Source organism: Eptatretus burgeri, chromosome 8 (assembly GCF_056783735.1).
Source record: "Eptatretus burgeri isolate ZD-2024b chromosome 8, Ebu_testis_v1, whole genome shotgun sequence".
Classification (NCBI taxonomy): Eukaryota; Metazoa; Chordata; class Myxini; order Myxiniformes; family Myxinidae; genus Eptatretus; species Eptatretus burgeri.
Genome location: NC_140968.1, coordinates 91,061,872 through 91,086,340, shown reverse-complemented (window position 1 = coordinate 91,086,340; position 24,469 = coordinate 91,061,872).

Sequence of the window (24,469 nt, the reverse complement as noted above, 5' to 3'; positions counted from 1 at the left end):
CATCGTTTCCATCTGCAGTTGCAATGCATTCTATGAAATCAACGATGTGGTGGCAAACCTGCTATAGCAGTGCGGCTACACTGGGATTGTTTGCGGTCGCAGTGGAATGCCAACCTAAAAGTGGTAATGCACAGTGGCTATACACCGATAATTATTATTTAACTTCAATGTAAAGTATACCGTGCCGCTGGCGTAATTTTGTAGTGAACTTCTGCTGCCCACAACAAACACGAGCAAAGTTACGACTTGTACGCCAGTGGCATGGTAGTCCATGGCTCCACCAAGATAGTGTCTTCAGTTTTTGGTTCACAGGCACCAGCAGTGACCACTATTTTCGTTGTGTCTGTGTGTCTGTCTGTTTGTGACTCTCTCCAGAGCTCCATGACGTTTGATGTAATCTTGATGAAACTTGGACACAAGCTAGATATCATGGTCCAGTTGTGTCTTTTTGTATGAGGGGTGTCCCACGCCCCTTGTCGATGGAGCCACGCCCACTTGAAGTTTTTATTTAAAAAAAAATTCTCGATTTTTTTTCTCGCAATTTCATTTCCTACAAGCTGTGCGTAATGTCCATAAGTACAACATATTAAAAATCCCATTTGATTTGGTCAATTTTGACGGAAGAGAGGTTTTTACGGAAGGGCTTCCTCAATAGTGCCCGCGAACCATCGTTGCCTCCTGGCTTGTTTATTGACATTTTTAGTAGTCCTTCACAATATTTTTCTATTGGTGTAAATTTAAGGGAAAAACTAATCTCAGTACATGCACATATGAGGCGCCGCAAGGAGGAGTGATGTAAGGGACACATCGGCCATTTTGGAGTTAATGCCATTTAGCACTATTTTAACCCTTACCCTATCATCCGAGCCTATCATCATCATCATCATCATCATCATCATCAGCTGTGTGCATGTTTTTGCTTCATGTATGTACATAGCGCTATTACCTCCGCCACTGAAGATGGAAGGAGGTTGTTTTCACCTTTTCTGTTTGTTCGTCTGTCTGTGTGCAGGATTTCTCAAAAGGTTGTGGACAGATTCGGATGAAACTTGGTAGACAGGTTGGGTGTGTGACAAGGAAGAATTGATTTAATTTTAGTGACGATCCGAATCCAGATACGGATCCGAATTATTTCATTTTAAAGTGATTCTTCACCATTGGGAGGAGGAGGAGGAGATTGGGACCATACTCTGTGCAGAGTGTTGGTGCTGCTTAAGGAGTCTCCTTGGCTATTGGGCACAATCCTGGACAGGTTGTCACTCCGACACAGGATACCAGCAAGCTGACACTCATTTTGCCAACCTCAGAAGGATGACAGGCCGAGTTAACCGCACCTGGTATTAATTAATCAGCTGAGCGTGATTTGAACTCAGGACCCGAGGATCCAAAGCCCACCACCCAAACCATTAAGCCAACACCAGGCATACCATTGGGAGATCGGGCCAAAAACAATATATAGCATGATGTGTTAACAAATTATTGGGCCCGATATGTTTTCGTGGATCAGGCGTTGCGTGGCGGAGATATGCGCTCTACCGAGTGCCCTTCTCGTTTTTTTATTTTTGGCACTGAATGCATCATTATACACAACCCAAATACACGAAAATTCATTGGGACCGGTAGGGAACATGTATTGCAAAGCAATTCTCACTCTCGTTATAGATGGTTGCCATTCAACGGGAAATTATTCAAAATGCCAAAAGATGCCAGGTCGGCACTCGCCAGTTTTTTTAATGTACACTCTCTCGAGTCCAAATTAAATTTTTTTTAAACATTGTGGGACCTCCAGTGCACGGTTCACCCCCTTGGCAGCTGGACTATTTTAGAAGTCAACCGGTAGGGGACTTATTTGCTCTCCATCTGTCCACCCATCCCATTTGTGGTTTTTCAGACTTTTTCCCCATACCCCATAACATATTCAAATGAAACTTAGTACATGGCTTTATTCTGAGAACTCACAGAACAAGGTCAAATTTCAGGGCATTTTGTCAACTTTTACCTCTGCCATCAAAGGTGAAGGAGGTTATGTTTTCACCCCTTTCTGTCTGTTTGTTTGTGTTCAGGATATCTCAAAAAGTTGTGGACGGATTCGGAAGAAATTTTGTGGACAGGTTGGGGGTGTGACAAGGAAGAATTGATTCAATTTTGTTGAAGATCCGGATGCGGATCTGATAATTTTAAAAGTGATTCTTCACCATTGAGAGATAGTGTCAAAACAATATATAACACGGTATCTAAAAAAAAAACTTGTGGACGGATTCGGACAAAACTTTAGATTGGGTGTGTCGCAAGGATGAATTGATCCGATTTTGGTGAAGATCCGAATCCGGATCTGGATACGAGAATTATTTATTTTTTAAAGTGATTCTTCACCATTGCGAGATATGGTCAAAAATGATATATAGCATGATATTTCAAAAATGTATTGGGCGCGATATGTTCTTGTGGATCAGGCATTACGTGCTGGAGGTATTCGCTCCACCGAGTGCCCTTCTAGTTCACAGAGTTATGCCCTTTTTACCTGCGACATGACGCAGGTCTATTTGAGCTCTGCATTGCTGCTGCTGTTGTTGTCATCATCACTATTGTTGTTACAGTTGTTGGGGTTATTGTTGGAGGTCGATTTTTGAAATGTACACCTACTGGTCGAACAGCTGCTGGACCTCACTCACGAGGCACCCAGACAAAATGATATGGCCGCCATCTTGGGCCAAAGATATCAGGCCTGAAGGCCTCCACCGATTATTTTCTGCCCCGATTTGTTGTGTCAGATTTCAATTGGCTTTGTTTGGGTCGATTGTTATTGACGATGAGGGACCCCCAAAAACCTAATCATATGTCGAATAATAATATGGTTTAATCAAGCCCGTCAGAACGCACGGTAATGAAGCGTTACGTTGTGCCATTCCCCAAGCAGATGCCCCACATTATACATATTATATGATCGCGTTACCTAGTTTTTCAATGGCCCCATATTATGGTGAACCAATTCGTGACTATGTGATGGATCAGCTTGTTCTGATATAACCATGACAGAGGCTGATGTGGATGAGATGCGTCGAGGTAATCTTTTCATAGTGCGGTAAATGTGTGTTGCCCAATGGTGCTGTTCATCTTTTAAGACCGCTTTAACCGCACGTTTCCAATCGGCCCGTTACTGGATTTTGTCGCAGGTTGTGACCACAGCGGAGTCATTCTTGTTGGACTTAGAAAATATCACATAGGTAGGGGCACATGTCTCGTTTCAAAGCAATTCTCGCTCTTGTTTTCCCGCTTTTCCTTTAAATCCTGACACAAACGATTGTTTATTTTATTTTATCCAATTTTATCCCACTTTTCCTTATCCACCCTCTCCTCTTCCTCCACTTTGCTTCCTTTTCTCAATTATATATTTCCCATTTTAACCTCGATCCCTCTCTCCGTGCGTGTACATACTACATAATATATAAATAACCTCGACGCAGATCGAACGGCCTACATTTTTTGGATGGAGCCCTCGTGCAGAGACAATTTGCACCATTTTTGAAAAGCAGCCAACACTTGCTTACATGTGAGACACTTGGCAGAGCCTGATCCTCTCTGGCAGATTTAATTCAGGAATGTTGCACCTTCTGTATAATTCATGTGAACTGAAAAATGTCTCGTTTCAAAAATTCAAAACCACAGATAGCGACGGTAGCACTTTCAGTGCAAAGTTCTTGGGGAAAGTGAGCATTGAAATGTCTTGAAAATGGGTGTGGAAACAAATGAGATGTTTGATAAAACTTCAGGTTGGCTTCTTAGTTGTTACCATCTGATTTTGTGATGCTGATATCCCCAGGTTAAAATCCAACTGATCCGTTGTTATATATATATATATATATATATATATATATATATATATATATATATATATATATATATATACATACATGTATGTGTTAAACAACGGATTAGTAGCATTTCATATATATTAGGCTAATGAGCAATGCTGTCTGTCTGTCCCACCCTGAAACACAAAAACGCTCCTCGAAGAGAAAAAAAATAATTATGTAAATGTTTCTTCATGTTAATCCAAACCAATGGGGAAATTGTAATTTTTTTTCAGAAAAGAAAAATTAACCCAGGCAGTGGTATCAGCCACATACCTCCATCGCCCCCCAAAAAAATTTGTTGCCATCACAAAACATATAACCTTCCATTGTGGTATTGGGATTTACATGAATATTAATGAATGCATGATGAACTGGAACAGACGAGGTGGAACCGAGAGTGACGTCAGCGAGTGTGGAGACGACTGCAGCAGGAGAAGCCATTAAAAACGGTTGAGCTGAAGATCCTTTTTTTTAATATTGTGGTATTTTTTACCATGGGCTTCTGCTCGTAAGGTTATCTTACTGTAATTCACCGTCTGGGTCATTCCATGTCAAATCATCAAAGAATCTGCCGTCATCTCTCAGATTTTTGTAAAACTTTGGGAACCAATTGGGACCCATGAAAAACGGCAAGAACTCAAATATTTTTGCTGACAGCCTCTTAATTAGTGAGATACAGACTAACGAACTTTGGACTAATTAGCACGACGTCGCGAATTCAAATGGCCATATCTCTAAAAGTATAACACCTAGAGAGCTGCTTTTGGTGTCATTTTAAAGGTATTTTCATGCCCTATGGATTTGTCTGGGCAACATTTTCCAAACTCCAACCACAAAAAAGTTATCACAAAATATAAACTTCAATCGTGAATCCCCAAAAAATGTTTCCTTCAAATTTCCTCAAATTCATCCCAGAGGTACCTTATGATGTCAAGAAGCTTCCACATAAGTTTTGTGATGGGCACTCCAATAGTTTCTGAGATATGAGCAATAATGTACATGTACATATGGCATATAGGTTCGAAAATCAGCATTTGTAATGTATTATGCAATCAATAAGTGAGTTCAAGTACACAGTGTTCACGAACCTGACTTAGGCTTTCAATTTCCTCTTCAATGCAGCAACAGCAACACTTGTTTCTTCCCCTCAGGCCAAGTTGAAAATGAAAGTATATGATACTTCAAAGCAATTGATGGTCGTTCCCTGTGTTCCCTGTCATGGCTTGGTGAGAATGATTGTATAATACATTACAAATGCTGATTTTCGAACCTATATACCATACGTACATGTACATTATTGCTCATATCTCAGAAACTATTGGAGTGCCCATCACAAAATTTATGTGGAAGCTTCTTGATATCATAAGGTACCTCTGGGATGAATTTGAGGAAATTTGAAGGATACATTTTTTGGGGATTCACGATTGAAGTTTATATTTTGTGATAACTTTTTTGTGGTTGGAGGTAGGAAAATGTTGCCCAGACAAATAAATTCATAGGGCATGAAAATACCTTTAAAATGACACCAAAACCAGCTCTCTAGGTGTTATACTTTTAGAGATATGGCCATTTGAATTCGCGACGTCGTGCTAATTAGTCCAAAGTTCGTTAGTCTGTATCTCACTAATTAAGAGGCTGTTAGCAAAAATATTTGAGTTCTTGCCGTTTTTCATGGGTCTCAATTGGTTCCCAAAGTTTTACAAAAACCTGAGAGATGACGGCAGATTCTTTGATGATTTGAGATGGAATGACCCGTCTGTGTGTTCCCAGGTACCGCAAAAACGGCTCAACCGATCGCGACCATTTTTTGGGTGTGTAAGCCTGGGACCCCTTGGAGTAAAATATGCCTAAATATGATAACATGACCCCCCTTGACGGCTACCATTCAGTGTGACCACTCCTCATTTTCATAAATGCTAAGGTGAGCCAATGAAAAAAGCCAAGAATTCACAAGGTTTCAGAAAAGCGATGATAATAGAAAACCTACACACCAAGAAAACCAAGATGCCAAGGTGAACAACGAATAGCCAATATCTTGTGAAAAAAGCCAAGGAGTGGTCACACTGGTCCCATCGGGAGCGGGTGCTTCTAGTAATAATAATATGATTTCCTTTAATACAAGGATCCACTTCAACACAGGACAGGAGGCCGTTAGACCAACCCAAGCCTGCACTACGATTGCCAACAAGTCAGTTGGTTGGCCATGCTCTAACCTTTATAAATGCTTAGCTTCAAGCAAGGAAGCAGCACGTACCATTTTAAAATTCTTTGGTACGACTCGGCCGGGGTTTGAACCACCGAACCACCGTTTGAACCACCAACCTCGTAGACTCAGAGCAAATTCTCCAACCATGCAGCCACCGATTCTAGTCCAGTTCTTGGAACTCATGTGAAACTCTACGTAATATGTACACAAACTCCCGAGAACCAATGGATCACACTGTTTGACCTTCATGACGTCAGATTTTATTTTTACTCCCATTGTCACTCTTCATGGACGCAAGTGATGTGACATTCAACCTTCGTCACGTCACATGCACCTCTTCACGTGCCTTCAACGCAATGTCTGAAAGCTCCCCCATTGGATGCAGGGGTTTGGGGGTGAATAAGGGTTTATTATTTTTACAACACCAACAGTGTGTTTAAACTGAGCCCTCGCAAACTACATTATCAAATCGATGAGAAAAATATTTGCAGTTGATTCAGTGAATCTTATCAGAGGCCTCTTGAGGAGCCCTTTATGACCCCTTGCGTTTGAGCCGCAGAACGTCCAGCTCGGTTTCGGAACAGTGGGTTAAAAGTGAGTACAATTCGCTGTAGACATTTCCTGCTCAAATACACTGATAGAATAAGTCCTTGAGGCCTGGAAGAACGGACGATGTGCGTGGAAAGTGGTGAAAACTACATAGCAACCGACCAACCGTTTAAGATTGCGTCCACTCTTGTTTACCAAATAAACTTGCACTTTCCACGTCCAACGATTGATTGACCTTTAGGTTTTCAACCACTACGACCCACTAAACCTCTTCCCATTCAATCTTCATGCGTTTACAAATCTGTTGGTTTGTGAGCCTGAGATACCAAACATTTCAAACATTAGTTGACACTTCAATCTGGTAAAGCAGCCATTTGTATTTTATTTAACATCGCTTTTTATAAATCCATGTTTGAGTGGGGAGTTGCATGAACACGTGAACAATGGTTGTGAACTACTACCGTAGCCTCAGCAGAGAACTGAACAGGAGAGCAATGATTCAAATCAACTGATTTCCCATGACGTAGCTGCTGATTGGGTGTTTGATGCAGGATAAGAAGTGTTTCGACTCCGACAGGATGGCTCAGTCGGTGGTGTATGTCCAGGGTGGCCACAATATCATCGCACTTTGTAAAAATGGTGGCATTGCCTTCGTGTGCGGAGTGTTCATTTGTTTCCTTTTTCCCGCTGTTGTTTCAGATTAAGTGAACGTAACCAGATTTGGAGTGAACGTAACCAAAAAAATGTTTGTTTTTTTTTCAGATTTTCAGATTGAGTGATGCAGCGGAGCACAAGCAGATCCACTGGACACTTATAGCTTGTGTCATATGATGTAAAATGTGTAATAAGCTAAATGAGTACTGCACATGCATGTGGTATATCTTGTAGAAAGAACCCTTCAGTGTTGTCAGCTGATATAATAAAAGGCAATGCCAATTTTTCCAAGGTGTGACAATACATTGTGGCCACCCCATACCTTTGAACTATCTCGTGTGGGCTTGATTCCCGACCCGACTACAAACTGTCAGATTGGTGCTTATCAAGGTTATCATGAGGATGTTTCCTGCAAACCTGTGCTGTCTGTCAGACCAAACGTTAAGCAGGATCCATGCCAAGACCCCAGATTTATTTATTTATTCGTATGTAGTCTGTGGCTGCTTGGCTGCGTCACCTTCTGGGGTGCAGCTGTGCCGCTGATTACCAGTAAGCTGGTACTCATTTTGCAGACTTCTGAAGGATGGCAGGCTGAGTGAACCCACCTGGCTTTAATTTGGCCATTGACAGGGGCTTGAACTCAAGACCCTATAACATCTTAAGTCATCCACCTTAACTGCAAAGCAAGCACCAGGCTTACCCCAGATCATAAAACAAGTCCTTGAGGACTGGGAGAACGCACGATGTCCATGGAAAGTGGTGAAAACGATACACCAACTGCATAAGCTTGTGAAGCAAGGAAGCACCTTGGAATTCTTCACAGAGGTAAGTCCACGCCAAGACCCCAGATCATGCCAAGACATGAGAGCTTCTCTCACTTTACGATGTGGCCAAAATCATTGCAATTTACAAAAGGTCGACAACTCATATATTCCCTCATTGGCATTGTGTCGATCATGATTTCAAAAGCCATTATGTTCATTTTTGCCGAAACGTTAATAAATCACATTTTCAACAACTCCCTTTTTTCTCCAAACAACCCGTTTGAGTTCTGATCGTGTTGCTCCATCGTTGGTACAATCTAGTTGGTCATTCAATACCTGTGAATTTCAGAACGCAGCACATACAAATGGCAGGCAGGCTGCGCCGCTGTAGCCACATCCTTGTCTGCTTTTTTGGAGAGAAAAAAAACAAAAAACAATGGAACTAGTCAATCACCTTGAACGGGTCATTCAATGCCTTCAAGTCTGCAAAGAACACTTACTCTGTCTCTACGTAATGACTGTATGGTTAACCCTAAAAGTTACTTCAACAATCAATTTCTGCCAGAGCTGCAATCTTTAGAGCGACTTGGGCTCACAATCTGCCATGATCTTTCCTGGGCCAATTGCCTATCGAAGCTGGCCTTCATGGCAGAGAAGCACCTTGGAATTATTCAGAGATAATTAGTCATTCATTGATCGCTCTCAGCTTCAAGACCTTCATTCAAGGTCTCTATCCTCTCTGGACTGGTGCTACCAGATATAACCTTGCACGCTGGAAGTAGTGCAATCCAAGGTCCTTGGGGCAATAATTGGAGTAGCTCAGCAGGAAACCAAGTGTAAGGTCTGACCCTGACTGCAGATTGGTTGGTAGCTTATTAAATTTTACCCCTTTATTTGTGGCCTCAAATTTTTCTGGTTTGGCCCCACCTGCTGTCTCAGCTCCTGGTCCCTCATGAGCCTGATGAGGTTGCACTTGCATAGCTGGCAAGTAGCAACACATACCTTGTTACCCTCACAAAGCTAGAGTTAACTGCTCACCTCTACTGTTTTGTCCCCCAACCCCCCTCTCCTCTTAAATGTGTATTTATCAGCCTGATAAACCTTGTGTTGGCTTCACGATAAAGATGGCTGGCTTAAGATCGTAGGATCTCGAGTTTGAGCCCCTGTTCAGCCAATAAATAATACCAAGTGGGTTGACAACCTGTCATCCTTCCACAGTCAGCACAATGAGTACCAGCTTACTGAGAACAGTGGGCACTGCATCAGTGGCAAAGTTGCCAGCAATTATGCAACCAACAGCCATAAACTGTGTACAAAATAATAACAATAATCAGCCTGATTCTGGCTTGTCATGTCTTTTCCTCCACTCTTTTAATATACCACGAAATAAAAATGAAATACTTTAAAATCTTCATACCTACGAATTGTTGTGTACATAGCTTTTGTAAGTGCTGTCGTTTTCAAATTAGAAGCTTGGAGCGATTTTATGGTTATATTCATGATGCAATTTTCCACGATAGACTCTCACAGACTAATTCAAGGATATCATCGAAATGCGTCTTCGGATTTGAGCATCGGAGCTCCTGAACTAAGTAAGTGGTGACATCTGGAGTGAAAGTTGAAATTTTTAAGAACTTAGCAATTGTTATAACTAAATGTATTTAGTTTAAGCAAAGCCATGCTCCCTCTTTGACCATATTTACATCTTAAATATGAAATTTCCAAAACATTAAACTTAACTTTTGTCCACTGTTAAGACAATTATATTGAGTGAAGAAAAGATTAACGAATACGCCCAAAGTGCAACTTCATTGAGCACAACGAAAATAATTAAGCAGCGGGAGAAGTTGTGAGCAGTGGGCGTAGCGACTGCAGCTGGGTTCTCCTTGGGGATAGTGGATAGCCTGGGAGTCAGGAAGGCAAAAATGAATTAAAATGAATTAAAAGAACGATTAAGATAATGGGAAAATTAGAATGAGTAAAGCAATGGGACAAGTAAACTATGGGTTCAAGAGAGAATTGGAAAATGTTTTCAGTGGCTACAAAGCAATGCTTGCTAGATTAAAAACAAACAAACAAACAAACAAACAAAAAACCAGTGCAGAAGACTCTCTTTAGCCTCTTCCAAAAGGTTGAAAAGCTTCGAGTTGATGAACCACGGCAGGATGTCCGAGAAGTATGTACACTCAGTCTAAACTGTCCAACCTGGGTTTGAATCTCAACCCAGCTATAAACTGTCATCCTGTTGTTTCACAGGCAGGGTGATTAGTCAATGTGCTTGCCGTCCTTCACGGCCTTGATATCCGTTTTGAGGCCACCAAAGGCTGCTATAAAGTGTATTTTGGGATGTGGGGTCCGCAGACAAAAGGTAACCACCATGAGGCCAATAACTCCATGGTGTTTGAATGTGCAACACGTCCCAAAACCACCGCCGGAAAAAAGTTCACCCAGTCGGGAAGCGCCGGGTATAGCCACCCCCAAACGCTCCCACCAAAACCATCCAACCCCTGCCTCCGGGCAGCCCCTACTAGTGCTCACTAACATATCCTGGTTCTGGATTTCCCTCATGTCCTTTACTCCATTTTTAACTTTGTACTTTAAGCATGTTATTGTGAGATAATTATGAATACAGTTGCCTTACATCATATAAACTGCATTTTCTCGAAGAAGGAGGAGTCTGCAGGTAATTATGAAGGTGAGGCACTTCGTCGTTGAATCAATATCAAATAATTTCTTTAATCTCAGCATTAATGTACATTTGCATAGGAAGTGAACAATTATTATCTCCCAAGTAGCCCCATCTCATGTCATCTCCTCTTCTTTGTCTCAACTTGCCCTCACTGGAGGTCATTACCACGAAGGACGTTTGCCATCGTGACGAAGGATGTGGACAATATTTGCCTGTTTCACTCGACAGTTTTGTTTGTTTATATTTTTTTTATTATCCCCACACTTTTTCCAAAAATAAAATCAGGGGGATATTGTAATCAGCTCTGTCCATCCATCATGCTATTTCCTCCAAAAAGGTTGGGTCGAAATTCATCATACTTTGTAGTTATGATCACCACATGGCAAGAAGGTGCAGGAGCAGCATCATTTTGGCCACGACCCTTGGGGCGGAGTCAAAAGGTCAAATACCAAAAAAATTCAATGACAGCACATTTTAAAAAAACATTTTTCAATGAAACTTTGTAGATGCAATCAACATTGGGAGACGCATGAAATATGTAACATGTCTCAGCAGGTCGGGACTCGTGTATCACAGAGGACAAAACAGGACAAAACATTTTTATGTCAAAATTTGATGTTGGATCAATCCTGCTGGAAATTTATGTTGTTGTTCATCTTTCGGCTGCTCCCGTTAGGGGGTCGCCACAGCGGATCATCCGTTATGATCCGCATACTGATTTGGCACAGGTTTTACGCCGGATGCCCTTCCTGACGCAACCCTGGTCGCCTCTTACGACACAGGGATCAGGATTTGGGTTTCGCCATGATTCCGGGCTGCTCTACACCCTGCCCAGTGCAGAGCCCCCGTCCTCAAGCGATCCTCCAACCCAAGCCTCCGAGTAGCCGGATTACAGGCGCACGCCACTACACCCGGTCCTGGTGGAAATTTATGGCATCTTTTAATTTTTGTTTAGGTGGGAAGAGTGTGGATTTGCAGCAGTGCACCATCGACTTCGCTCTCGTTTATTCTATTGCTGTTTTGTTGTGGTTTATTCTTTTTATTACCTCTACCAATGAATGCAGATGGAGGCTATGTATTCACCCCTGTTTGTCCGTCTGTTTGTGAGCAGGATATCTCCTGCTCAGAAAGAGTTATGGACTGATTGAGAAGAAACTTGGTGGACAGATTGGGTGTGCGCCAAGGACCAATAGATTCGATTGTTGTTAAGAATAAAAAAAATATATAAGTAGCTGATGCTCAAGGTCCCCTGCCTTTTGGGTCGGATGAGGAATAGTGTCATATAAAATTATGAATAGTTGTTTGGAATAATATGAATAGTGTAATCTGTGCAATATGAAATCAAAATCTTGAACGTTTTCTGAAATATCACGTCCACAAGCCAAGTTACTGAGATGGTTGCCATGGTAACAAAATTCAGCCAATCACAGACATGATCAATGCAGGTTGAGAAAATGTCATGAAGAATAGATATCTGAAAGTTAAATGTTCAACGTTTTTTTTAAAAAAATATCGCGTACACAAAAGCACTTGGACGGATGATCAGTCAGTCGGACGGAGTTTATTTTAATGTCTCCCATCTCCGACGTTGTCAGAGAGGCAAGGGACCATAATTAATTTTTTTTTAATGATTCTTCACCATTGAGAGATAGCGCCAAAAAGGATACGTCGACATTTATTGAGGAATTCGGACAAAACTTATTGGACAGGTTGGGTGTCTGCCAAGGATGACTTAATTTGACGTTGGTGAAGATTGGGATATGAGAATTTTCTAATTTTTTTTGTTTGTGTTTGTCTGTCTGTGAGCAGGATATCTCAAAAAGTTATGGGTGAATTCGGACAAAATTTAGTCGACAGTAGTTTGGGACAAGGATGAAGCGATTAGATTCTTGTTCAGGTGAGCAGATGCGGCCCATCAGTGGGATACAAAACATAAAGTGTTCAGCCTGGCGGAGGTATGTACTGTACCTGCACTGAGTGCTGTTCTCGTTTGATTTGTTATTATTTTTAGCAGCGTCTTGTGTAGCGAACGCAGCTCTAAGAGAGTTTGGCATTGTTCTTCTTGTTCTTCTTCTTGTTCTTCTTGTGAAGACAAAACCTTTATATTAGGACTCGGCTCTTTTATATACACGATCCGGATCTCCTTAAATACTAAACACCTGTACACATCCTCGCATTGACGGTGCCTTTTGAGAGCGTCCATCATGAACTTTTAAATATATTCGGACATTTGCTTTAAAGTTTCAAAAAGTTCACGTTACTATTTAAAGATTATTCTATTTAATGTATTGTAATTTCGTAAATACATTATTTATTTCGTAAATACACTACGTTTCGTAAATACACTATGACGGGTCTCGCTATTGGCTTGATCAAGGCACGTGATGAAATATCGGAAGTTGTTTTTTTTTTTTTTAGCCGACAAAACCTTTAGGACGCTGCTCTTGGATACATTTGTCCTTGTTTCTAATTGGGTTGACAATCTGACTGGCTAATGACTGTTGAATTTGTAATTGTTCCATGCAAGGATTTTGTTGCGATCTGGAAGTATTTGTCTGTTCTGTACTGTCAAGATGGCGGAGGAAATTGTTTTTTGTTCGTCCAGGAATATTATTCATTATTTTGCAGAAAAATGTCAGAACATTTGGGAATCTGTTTTATTTTCCAGAGGGACAAATGCTAAATCTGACTTTTCACCCACAACATTCATGGCCTTCATAAAGTCTTAGGCCAGCTCTAAATCTTTTTCTTTTTTTCTATTTGCTATGGTTGGAAAGTTATTAATGAAAGAATGGAAAATAAAAATAAAAGGAACACTTTCTCAAGGTTAAGACCTTTTGCCCAGAATGACTCCATTACAATGATAAATCTTTCCGAATGGTACACCGTAACAATGCTTGTTACATTTATTGCTTCACGTAACACATAATGGTGGTGCACAACAATCTTTATAATATCTAATCCATGGAAAAAGCTTTAAGTTATTCTCCTACATGTATGTGCATGAAGGTGGGGTAAGATGCCACAATCCCACCTTGGTCCTAGTTTTATGTTGAGTATCCTCAACATTCTTACTGGGCATATTTCAAAGAAAAGCAGTTCATTTTACTGAATGAAAGAGTGAATGAAATCAACAGGATATTGATTGAGGTACACTAACCTCCTTGATTTTTTGGAGAGTTTACCCTTCGTTGGTCCAACGAAGGGTTTACGCCCAAAACGTCAGCTTCTCCTTACTTCCCACGGAGGTTAGTACAGTATACCTTCATCAACATCCTCCTCATTTCATCCATTATTCTAATGATACGCCAACACAGATCGACTCTACCCTTCAGCAATAGGGACGAGTTACTCAAACCACAGCCATAGGCCAGATGTTTGAGTATTGCTATCATCCTGTCTGTGTGTTTGTCTGTCCTCTTGGCAGAAAAACTGGACCAGGGCAGCTATAATCACCAAATTTGGCATAGAGCTTCACATTGTGAATGTCTGTGACGAGTCCAATTTTAAGCTCACAGGGAAAAAGATAAAATGAAAATTAGTGCAGGGATATATTTACGAACACAGGCCACACAAACATTTCAGGTAGCACACTCTGGGGAGATACTATACGAAGAAAAAAATGACGGTGTGAGTCAGCACCTCAATTGAGTTCTACTTCTTCATTCTATACTGAGCGAAAGGACTGATGCTATGGGTGGAGACAGAAAGGCTTCGCCCCCAAATTTCCTGACAAGGGAATCCTGCCTCACTTTACCAGGAAAAATCAAGGCAAGGATGAAAGAGTAATTGAGTTTCATGAGGACAGCATGCTGGTCTGCAGGAGCGTGTATTTATTTGATGTTGACACTATGCATGGCAGGTTCTAAATTCTTACTCAAAAACCCAAAGTTTTAAATTCATTGTTTGTTCAGTTATTTCATGGACAGGATGAGGTCAATCTTTGACCCTGGCTAAATGTTGATCGGCACATGTTATGATACATTACCTTCATTTTAGATTGTTCAAGGAACAAGTAAAACATGGCTTTGGCCTTGTAGGCCTCAGCCTGCACTCATCTGAATGATCCTCCAACAATGGCAAAACAATTTGCTCACCAGTGAGTTCAATGTGTGTTTCTGCATGAGTGTGTACATGTGTGTAGGTGTGCTGGAGCCATGTATCCAATTCAAATAAATTGGGACCAGACTCCATGCAGAGCATTGGTGCTGCCGAAGCAGTCTCCCTGGCTATTGGACACAATCCTGGATGGGTCGCCACTCCGACACAGGATACCAGCAAGCTGGCACTCATTTTGCCAACCTCGGAAGGAATGACAGGCAGAATCAACCCCATCTGGTATTAATTCAAAAGCCGAGTGGGATTTAAGCTCAGGATCCTGGGACTCCAAGCCCACCATCCATCCACTGGAACCACACTCTGTGCAGAGCATTGGTGCTGCCTAAGCAGTCTCCTTAGCTATTGGGCACAATCCTGGACAGGTCGCCACTCCAACACAGGATACGAGCATGCTGGCACTCATTTTGCTGACCTCAGAAGGATGACAGGCAGTCAACCCCACCCGGTATTAATTCAACATCTGAGGGGGATTTGAACTCAGGATCCTCAGATCCAAAGCTCACCACCCTAACCATTAAGTCAACACCAGGCATTTTAGCACATACTCAAACCCAATTGGTTATAAATTCAACATGGAACCAAAAAAAAATTTGGTTTATCTACCCATGTTAGGAAAAACCATTAATAGAGTGAATTCTCAGATAACTGACCAAGATAATTGCATGAATTCCTTCAATGGAGGAATTATATCTATCAGAATTCATCTACGTGAAGTTTTCCAACAAATAAATACAATGATTATTATGAGGAAACACGAGTTGGGGAAATATAAAATAATTACAAAAGATGGGAACGTGATGTTCCTTTCACCATACTCTAATGGTGAAGGTATGTATCTTGCTCGAGGCGACTATAAACCGAAGAGGCAAAGGGGTGTCGGACATCAATTTAGAAAAAAAAGGACATGGGATAATTGATACTCTAATGGATATAGGTTCAACAATTCTTAAACATAAAGACCTAAATTGGTTCAACGCTTCTGCCCTGAGAAATGTAGTGGGTGCTATAAAGAGTATAAAAGACTCTCAAAAGGAGTCCCATAAATTACAAGCAATAAAAGAAATTAAGAAAGGCAAAACTCAATTATCTCCACAAGAACGGCAAAAAATAATTCAAATAATTGGGTCGGAGTTTCAAAAGTTTAAACGTCTTTTTTTTTTTTTTACTAAATAAATTACAAGTATGGAAGCAATTGATAGCATCATTAATTTGGATGATACCATTATCATCAGTCAGTTAAAAGTTAGATGTTGTTGTATTTGGGAAGAAACATTAGTATTTCCTGTAAATGAACAATTAAAATTGACAATTATTTTCATGTAGCACGGATCGGTAAATTGTAATATAAACTGCCTAGTGAGATTTGGGAATGTGCTGGAATGTTCTCAGACGTAACTTCCAGTATGGACTCCAATCGCATTTGCTGGAAGGCACGGGATTGTTCTGCGATACTGTATAAACCACCAAGAGCAAGGTGGAGAGAGACGGGTGACGTGTGATGAGCCGAGAGTTTCGATCTTCCCCGTGCTCGATTTATCTCTGATGAGCGAACGAGGTGTTAATGTCCAGAGCGATTGTTAAGGCGTGGAGCCGATTATAATCAGGTTCATTAAAACTCATTAAGATTGGGTATCGGGGAAAATAATTCCTTTGAGCTCTTGAATCATCCCGGACGGGCCAGCGTACGAGGGAGAACACCATGACAAGACTCGATGGTTCAACAGCCTCGGAGGACGAGGTGAACATGTGTGAGTTGAGCCGGCAGAACAGGGACACTGGGCGGCAGAAACAACCCAACGCGGGAATCGTTATTGGACATTGCATTGTATGCAATGGTGAACTTCCTCATTTGACCTTGTATCTGTTTATTTGAAATAGAAGTTTAAAAAACGTTTTGCTGTTGATGTGGTCACTGTCACGTCACTCAGAAGTCACAGACACTGACTGACAAAGATGTACTTTGCGAGATACCTTTACCTGTGGACGACTGGTTAATCAGGGTCAGTGCCCTCAGCACATACTCGCATACAGTGAGTGTTGTGCTGGCTGACAAAGCAAATTATTGGGGTAGAACGTCCCGTCTAACCTTACCTGTGCACTGCATCGAACAAATAAAGGAAAAGACAAAGAGACAGATTGTAAAGAGCAAAAAACAATTATTTACAAGCCGGTAGGTGACGATGGGTCGCAGAGCATGGAAACTATAAGATATAGGGCAAAATGGATGTCATATAGCGGATAGGGAATCACCTTTAGATAATGCATATCAAATCTCAACCAGTTCCATCTACTGATAACTACTCGGTATCCATTTGAATGAAAAGTACCGAAAATGCGGTTTGAAATCGGAAATCCCCAAAGTTCGAGGGGATGGTGTGGGGGAACAAAGATCTAAATTGAAAATCTGGCTTGTTTGTTTGTGCACAATATATTCCAGACGATTAGTGTGAATTTTCATGATCATCCGCCCATAACCCCAGCAGGAGTAGCATTTGGCACGAAGGCACCTCCAGCTCTCGCATATTATCGATTTTTGCACTAATTGACCTTTGACCCCTGACCTAATCGAAATCGGTCAATATGTCCTGAGGCAAAGTTGTAGTACTCATTGAGTACCATGAACCTGCAAAGTTTCATTCGTATCGATGTACTCACCTGGTCGCTAGGGGGCCTTCAATTTTTGCCAATTTTCGCGCATACCCTAATTGTAGGAGGCGCTGCAGGTAAAGTATTCCATCTATCTATAATTCCAGCAGTGTGTGTGTGTGTGTGTGTGTGTGTGTGTGTGTGTGTGTGTGTGTGTGTGTGTGTGTGTGTGTGTGTGTGTGTGTGTGTGTGTGTGTGTGTGTGTGTGTGTGTGTGTGTGTGTGTGTGCGTGCGTGCGTGCGTGCGTGCGTGTGAGAGACCGCTGTTTCTCGACAACCTCTGGTCCGATCTAATTGAAACTTTCCAGATATATTGCTGGGGACCTGAGGATGTGCCTTTTCAAGGTTTAATATTAATCGGACAAGTGCTTCGCAAGTTATGGTCATTTATTTACCAAACCAATGGCAAGACACGTTGCTGCGTGGGCGTGGCCGATGGTGAAGGGAAGCTCAGCCGCGTTCGCCATTACGGGTTACAACGTACGGGCTTCCGGAGAGTGATGACTTCGTGTATTCTAATAATTTCTCGATTTCTTATGCGCATTTATAGATAAACACAATGGCCCAAGTTATGATCGTTTTCCTATTAGACGGTGTATAAATTTCGGTAAGATCAGAGTGTTGGTATGCTACAAACCAGGAAGTAAATTATTTTTTTGCACGTTTTTTTTTTCGTGTATTCTAATAATTTTTCGATTTCTTATGCGCATTTATAGATGAACACAATGCCCCAAGTTATGATCGTTTTCATATTAGACGGAGCATAAATTTGGGGATCATCAGAGTTAGCTGGTATGCTCCGAAGCAGAAAGTAAATTATTTTTTGCACGTTTTTTTTCTCCTCTTTCCTCTTCTCTTTGTGTTTTTCCTTGCGATGACATTGGGAAAAGGCAAAATACGTTGGCGCTAATTGAATAATTGGCCATTAAGAATAAATTGCGAATAATCGTAACTGCCATATGCGAACTTCCGGACAGTGAGGACTTCACTTCCGGAGAGTGACGATTACTGTATTCTTTCTCGATTTCTTTCTCGATTTTCTTAAACCCAATACCCCAATCCAGTCAATGACTATTACTGTATTCTTTCTCGATTTTTTTTCTTGATTTATCGACTTACTGTATTCTTTCTTTCTCGATTTCTGTACTTTCTCGATTTTATTAAACACAATGCCCCAATCCAATCGTTGTTTACGACAGCGAAGGAACGAAGCTGCGCGTCATACACGCGCAATGGATCTGACGAAGCACGAGCTGCTCGCTTGACACGCAACGCAATGCACATGACAAGGCGTCGTGCAGCTCAAACGGATGAAGAACGAACTGCTCGCTTGGCAGACAACACTGAACGCGTGGCAAGGCATCGTGCAGAAGAAACGGATGAAGAACGAACTGCTCGCTTGGCAGACAACACTGAACGCGTGGCAAGGCATCGTGCAGAAGAAACGGATGAAGAACGAACTGCTCGCTTGGCAGACAACACTGAACGCGAGGCAAGGCGCCGTGCAGAGGAAACAGATGAAGAACGAGCTGCTCGCTTGACACGCGACGCTACACGCGTGACAAGGTGTCGTGCAGCTGAAACGGATGAAGAACGAACTGCTCGCTTGGCAGACAACACGGAACGCGAGGCAAGGCGTCGTGCAGAAGAAACAGATAAAGAACGAGCTGCTCGCTTGGCAGACAACACTGGACATGAGGCAAGGCGTCGTGCAGAAGAAACAGATAAAGAACGAGCTGCTCGCTTGGCAGACAACACTGGACGCGAGGCAAGGCGTCGTGCAGAAGAAATTCCTCACCAGCGATTAGACTGGCAGGTAAGGGATGCCCTGCGCCATCAGGACGTACACCGTGCGAGACTAGAGCAGACTCACCATGAGAATCGCAACCTTGCTCGATACGATGATACAGATTTCTTCCGAGAGCAACTTCATGTTGAGTACAGGCATGCGTTAAGCAGGACCTCATTATTTCAATGCACTAAATGCTCACATTGTGATGCTTTTGTGTGGACCGAGGAGAGAAGAGGATTTTGCTGCAACCACGGCAAGGTCGACCTTAAGCATGATCCTATGAATCCAAAACCCGGTTCAATTCCATCACAACCTCCAGATGCTATCAAAAACCTTTTCCTTAACCAGGACTTTGTGAAACACGTGAAACACGTGAAACACGTGAAACACGTGAAACAGTATAACAACGCGCTGGCAATGGCAAGTATCGGTGTCCGAGAGATAGGTATGCCTGGCTTCAATCCTGGAGTGTGCATACAAGGTAAGGTTTACCATTACATTGGTGCTCCTCTTGCCGATCTGGGTTGTACCCCACGCTTTGCTCAGATCTACTTTCACGATCCAGCCCATGAGCTGGATTTTCATCGTGCCCACACCTCGAACAGTAGCCTGAATGAGCATTTTTTGCTAAGAGCACAACAGGCCATTCATGAGTGCAACCCATACGTCCAGCAATTCAAATCAGCCATTGAGTTTGTGGTTCATAATGATAGTGCAAATGAACTGAAAATTGTGTTAACAGGTCGCACGCGGCGCCGAGACCTTCATCATGGTAACGTCAACCTTCCCTCACCAGACAGCGATGTGGCTGTCATTGCTCCAGGGGCAATGACAACAGAGCAGTTTGGAAGGCTGGCAGTCGGTGTTCACCTCAGAGGAGGAGGTTTACAGACAATACACGCCATGCATCCAGCGTATGACCCTCTATCATACATACTTATGCTACTCTGTGGCTCCCAGGGGTACCACACTGAGTTAGCAGGGATAACGCCAACATCTTTCTACCGCTACCATCTCCAAGTACATGATCCTACTCATCACTTCAATCTACTACTTCATGGTGGAAAGTTGACACAGCAGTACGTATGCGACATGATGGCAAAAATTGAGTCGCACCGTCTCAATTGGATTCGCTGCAACCAGAAGTCAATTGAGGCAGAAAAGTATAAGATCATCGTTGATGCGTTGAACAGTGACGCTGAGGTGCTACCTGGACGCCTCACCATTCTGCCGCCGTCAATTTATGGGTCACCACGTTGGTATGCCAAAGAGTTTCAGGATGCAATAGCTTTGGTCCGAGTCAAGGGAAAACCTGACTTTTTCCTAACATTCACCTGCAACCCAAAGTGACCAGAAATTAAACAATCACTTTTTGAGGGTCAGTCAGCCAATGAAAGACCTGATATCATCGCCCGGGTGTTTCATATGAAGGTGGAAGCACTCAAAGCAGACCTCCTCAAGAATGACATCTTGGGGCATGTGGACGCTTAAGTGATTGTGAAGGAAACGCAAAAGCGTCACCTTCCCCATATACACATACTCCTGACCGTGGTACCTCGCGACAAGCCCAGAACACCAGCAGATGTCGATCGCGTGGTCTCTGCTGAGATTCCTGACAAACGCACAAATCCGGAACTACACCGTATCGTGACATCACACATGATTCACGTCCCATGGTGGGGAATGGAACATCTCGAGCCCTTGCATGGCAGACCGGAAGTGCACAAAGGACTATCCCAAAGCCCTACGAGAAACGACAAGCTTCTCTGATGACTCCTATCCCCTGTACAGAAGACGGTTCTAGCATGCGGTTTGAAAGTTTTTTTGTTTTGTTTGCACCTACGGGCACACACCTACGGGCACGCACTAGTATATCACAAAAACCGGAACATATTTGATAGAGCATCACCTGTAGATCATTCATGCCAAATCTCATAACCCTACGTGGGATAATGGCTTTCGGAATTGATTTTGCGTGAACGGTACCGATTTTGAAGGTTTTTCGGTTGTTGCTCGGGAACCAAAGCGTCCCTAGCAACCATCACAATTTACAAAACACGAGGTCATAAGATGTACCTACCACCCGAGTTTGGTCAAAATCCACCCACGTTTACTACCAATTATGCTGATGACAAACGAACAAACATCTAAACCAACAGACAGAATTACTGACAATAAGGGTCACCTATTTCGGCGACCCAATTACAAACGTACAAGCAAGCAATCATTGAAAAGCAAGTATTTGTAAAGGCCCGGTCACACCTTGACGTTTTAGCCAACGTATGCCGATTTTTGAATTTTTTTTTCTGAAACGCTGGCACACGTTGAATACGTTATGGGTAAGTTTTGATAACATTGAGAGCACGCTGAAAAACACTGCCATACGTCGTTGTACGTTGGCTTTAAACGTTGTACTTTTTGGTTGTCCTCAAATTTTTTCATGCTTGAAATTTCACGACGTATGTCGGCGTATGACTCACACGTTCCGCTACGCTGGCCACAAGTTGTATGCACGGTCTGCGATCGTTGACAGACGTCAACACATGCTACTTGTAAGTTAATCATAAGTTGAGACACGCCGAGGTAATGTTTAGCGTACCCGAAACTTATTTCTAACCTATGATTAACGTGTTGTTGGCACGTTACGCGATCGTCGCCACACATCGACAGACGCTACTTTTAAGTTACTCATAGGCTGAAAGACGTCGGTATAATGGATCGTCCTTGCGTCAGCGTCCACGGCCACGGCCAGGACACTTATTTGCAGCATTCTTCAAACTTTTCTTCAGCATGACGAGGATGTTCACACTTCGATGTCTAGCTTGGCTATGATTCCAATTGTCCATCGGCAGCGTCTATTTAAAATAGTCGAGTTTGAGCGTTTTAACACGTTCAGAAGAAACGCTTCAAATTTCCAAACCCCAGTGTCAAAAAAATAAAAAATAAAAAAATAAAAAAAAACAAAGGCGAGTGACAGCAATTTAAATCGTTCATTGTAAACAATGAAACTAGCTGAGTGGTACCGTTTAAAAGTCGTTGAGTGTAAAAAAAATCCGATTGTTGAGCGCAAGCGTCTACTTTCAATAGTGGAGATGCAGCCATTTAAATCGTTGAGTGGCAGCCTATGAACCTACTTGTGGACACGCGGACACAAGGACGATCCATCATAACCCACACCCTCCCCCTCACACTCACCTACTACTGCCAACATGAACAAACTACTACTAATACTAATACTAATACTAATACTAATACTGATACTGTTACTGCTGACATGGACATCGACTCAAAAAGGAACTCGAAAACACTGTTGGGTTCCCCTTTTATGAGCAGCATTTTTATATACCAATTCCCAAAACCGCTGGGAACAAGTCTTTATATGGCAGTTGTAAGCTAGAAACACGTTCATTTTTTTTTTTTGTCGACCGGAAGACGTCATTGGAATACGTCTACATACGTCGATGTGTGTTGGGACTACGTAAAGAATTGGTTCAAAGCACGTCAAACATAAGTTAGAAATAAGTTTCGCGTAAAAAAGACATTACCGCGACATGTTTCGACTTATGAGTAGCTTATAAGTAGCCTTTGTGGACGTGTGTAAGCGTCCACATATCGGGTGTAAAACTTATCCCCATCACATGCGGAACGTGTGTCATACGCCGAGTACGTCGTAAAATTTTGAACATGTTTAAAATTTCTTGACGTACTCTACTTACTACGACGTATGATAGCGTACTTTAGCGTTCTACTCGCGTATACCAAACTTACTCATACCGTATTTGACGTACCCCCAACGTTTTAGACACATTTTTCTTAGGTCAGCATACGCTGGCAAGATCGCCAAGGTGTGACCGCGATGTTGTCACTTCCATTTCTACGGCAGTTATGATTCGAATCGTTGTGCGTCAGCCTTTTAATAGGCTACGTCACGACATCGTCGGCGATGCGTGCAACGCGCTATGCCTAAGTTAGACTATCGTTGGGCATCGGTTGTGTAGGCCAACAACAGGTTCAGCATTCGTTGGTATAAGTTATCTATAACACAACGAAACGTTCTGTGCCCATTACTAATATGTTATGCATACGACCAACTCGTTATGAATACGTCCGAATCTTAAAAAAAAAACATCAAAAGTTCAACGTCAGCCAGCGTTTTACATACATTTTAATACGTTGCCATCGCTGGCTAAAACGTCAAGGTGTGACCGGGCCTTAAGCAAAAAAAGCAAAAAGGTACAAAAGTGCAGATTTATCCAGAACACATATTCTTCTTCAATCTTACTTAAACAAAAGACTTAGCCATCATTCACTCAGGGACAAAGAATAAAACAAGAAGGACTTGAAATTAAAATGAAAGTAATGTATGGAGAAAAGGAAAGCAGTCTCTCCATATATATATATATATATATATATATATATATATATATATATATATATATATATATATATATATATATATGTATATATATATATATATATATATATATATATATATATATATATATATATATATATATATATATATATATGTATATATATATATATATATATATATCTGTCTCTCTGTCTCTCATACAAGAGAATGTGAATGAAAATGGATGGGGAAGATGGGCAGTGGCATTGTGAAGCGATGGGGGTACAAAGCCCTGAGGGTCCCTGAGGTGCCTGGACCCAGTAGGCGAGGCCTCTCTGGCTTCCCAGATATGCGAACTAAATGTGTATATATTTTTTGTTCTGAAAAACAATTAATTCAACAGAATAATTAAGATTGTTCAGTTGTAATGCATCAGTTTCCTTTTAAAACCTTTCACCAAAACTTAGAAAACTAGAACGGCACATGTCAGGAGCGCATACCTCCACCAGGTTGAACAGTTTACGTTTTGTATTCCACTGATTGGCCAGATTTGCATCTGGAACTGAACCAAATCTAATCGGTTTGTTCTTGTCACCTACGCAACTCATCCACCAAGTTTTGCCCAAATCCATCCACAACTTTTTGAGGATATTGTGCTGTATTTCGTTTTTGGCCCGATCAATGGTGAAGAATCACTTTTTTTTATTTCAGTTCTCAGATGCAGATCCGGATCTTCACCAAAAGTGAAGCAATTTGTCCTTGTCATCCACCCAACGTGTCCACCAAGTTTCGACTGAATCAATCCAAACGTTTTGAGATATCGTGCTATACTGTATGACGCTT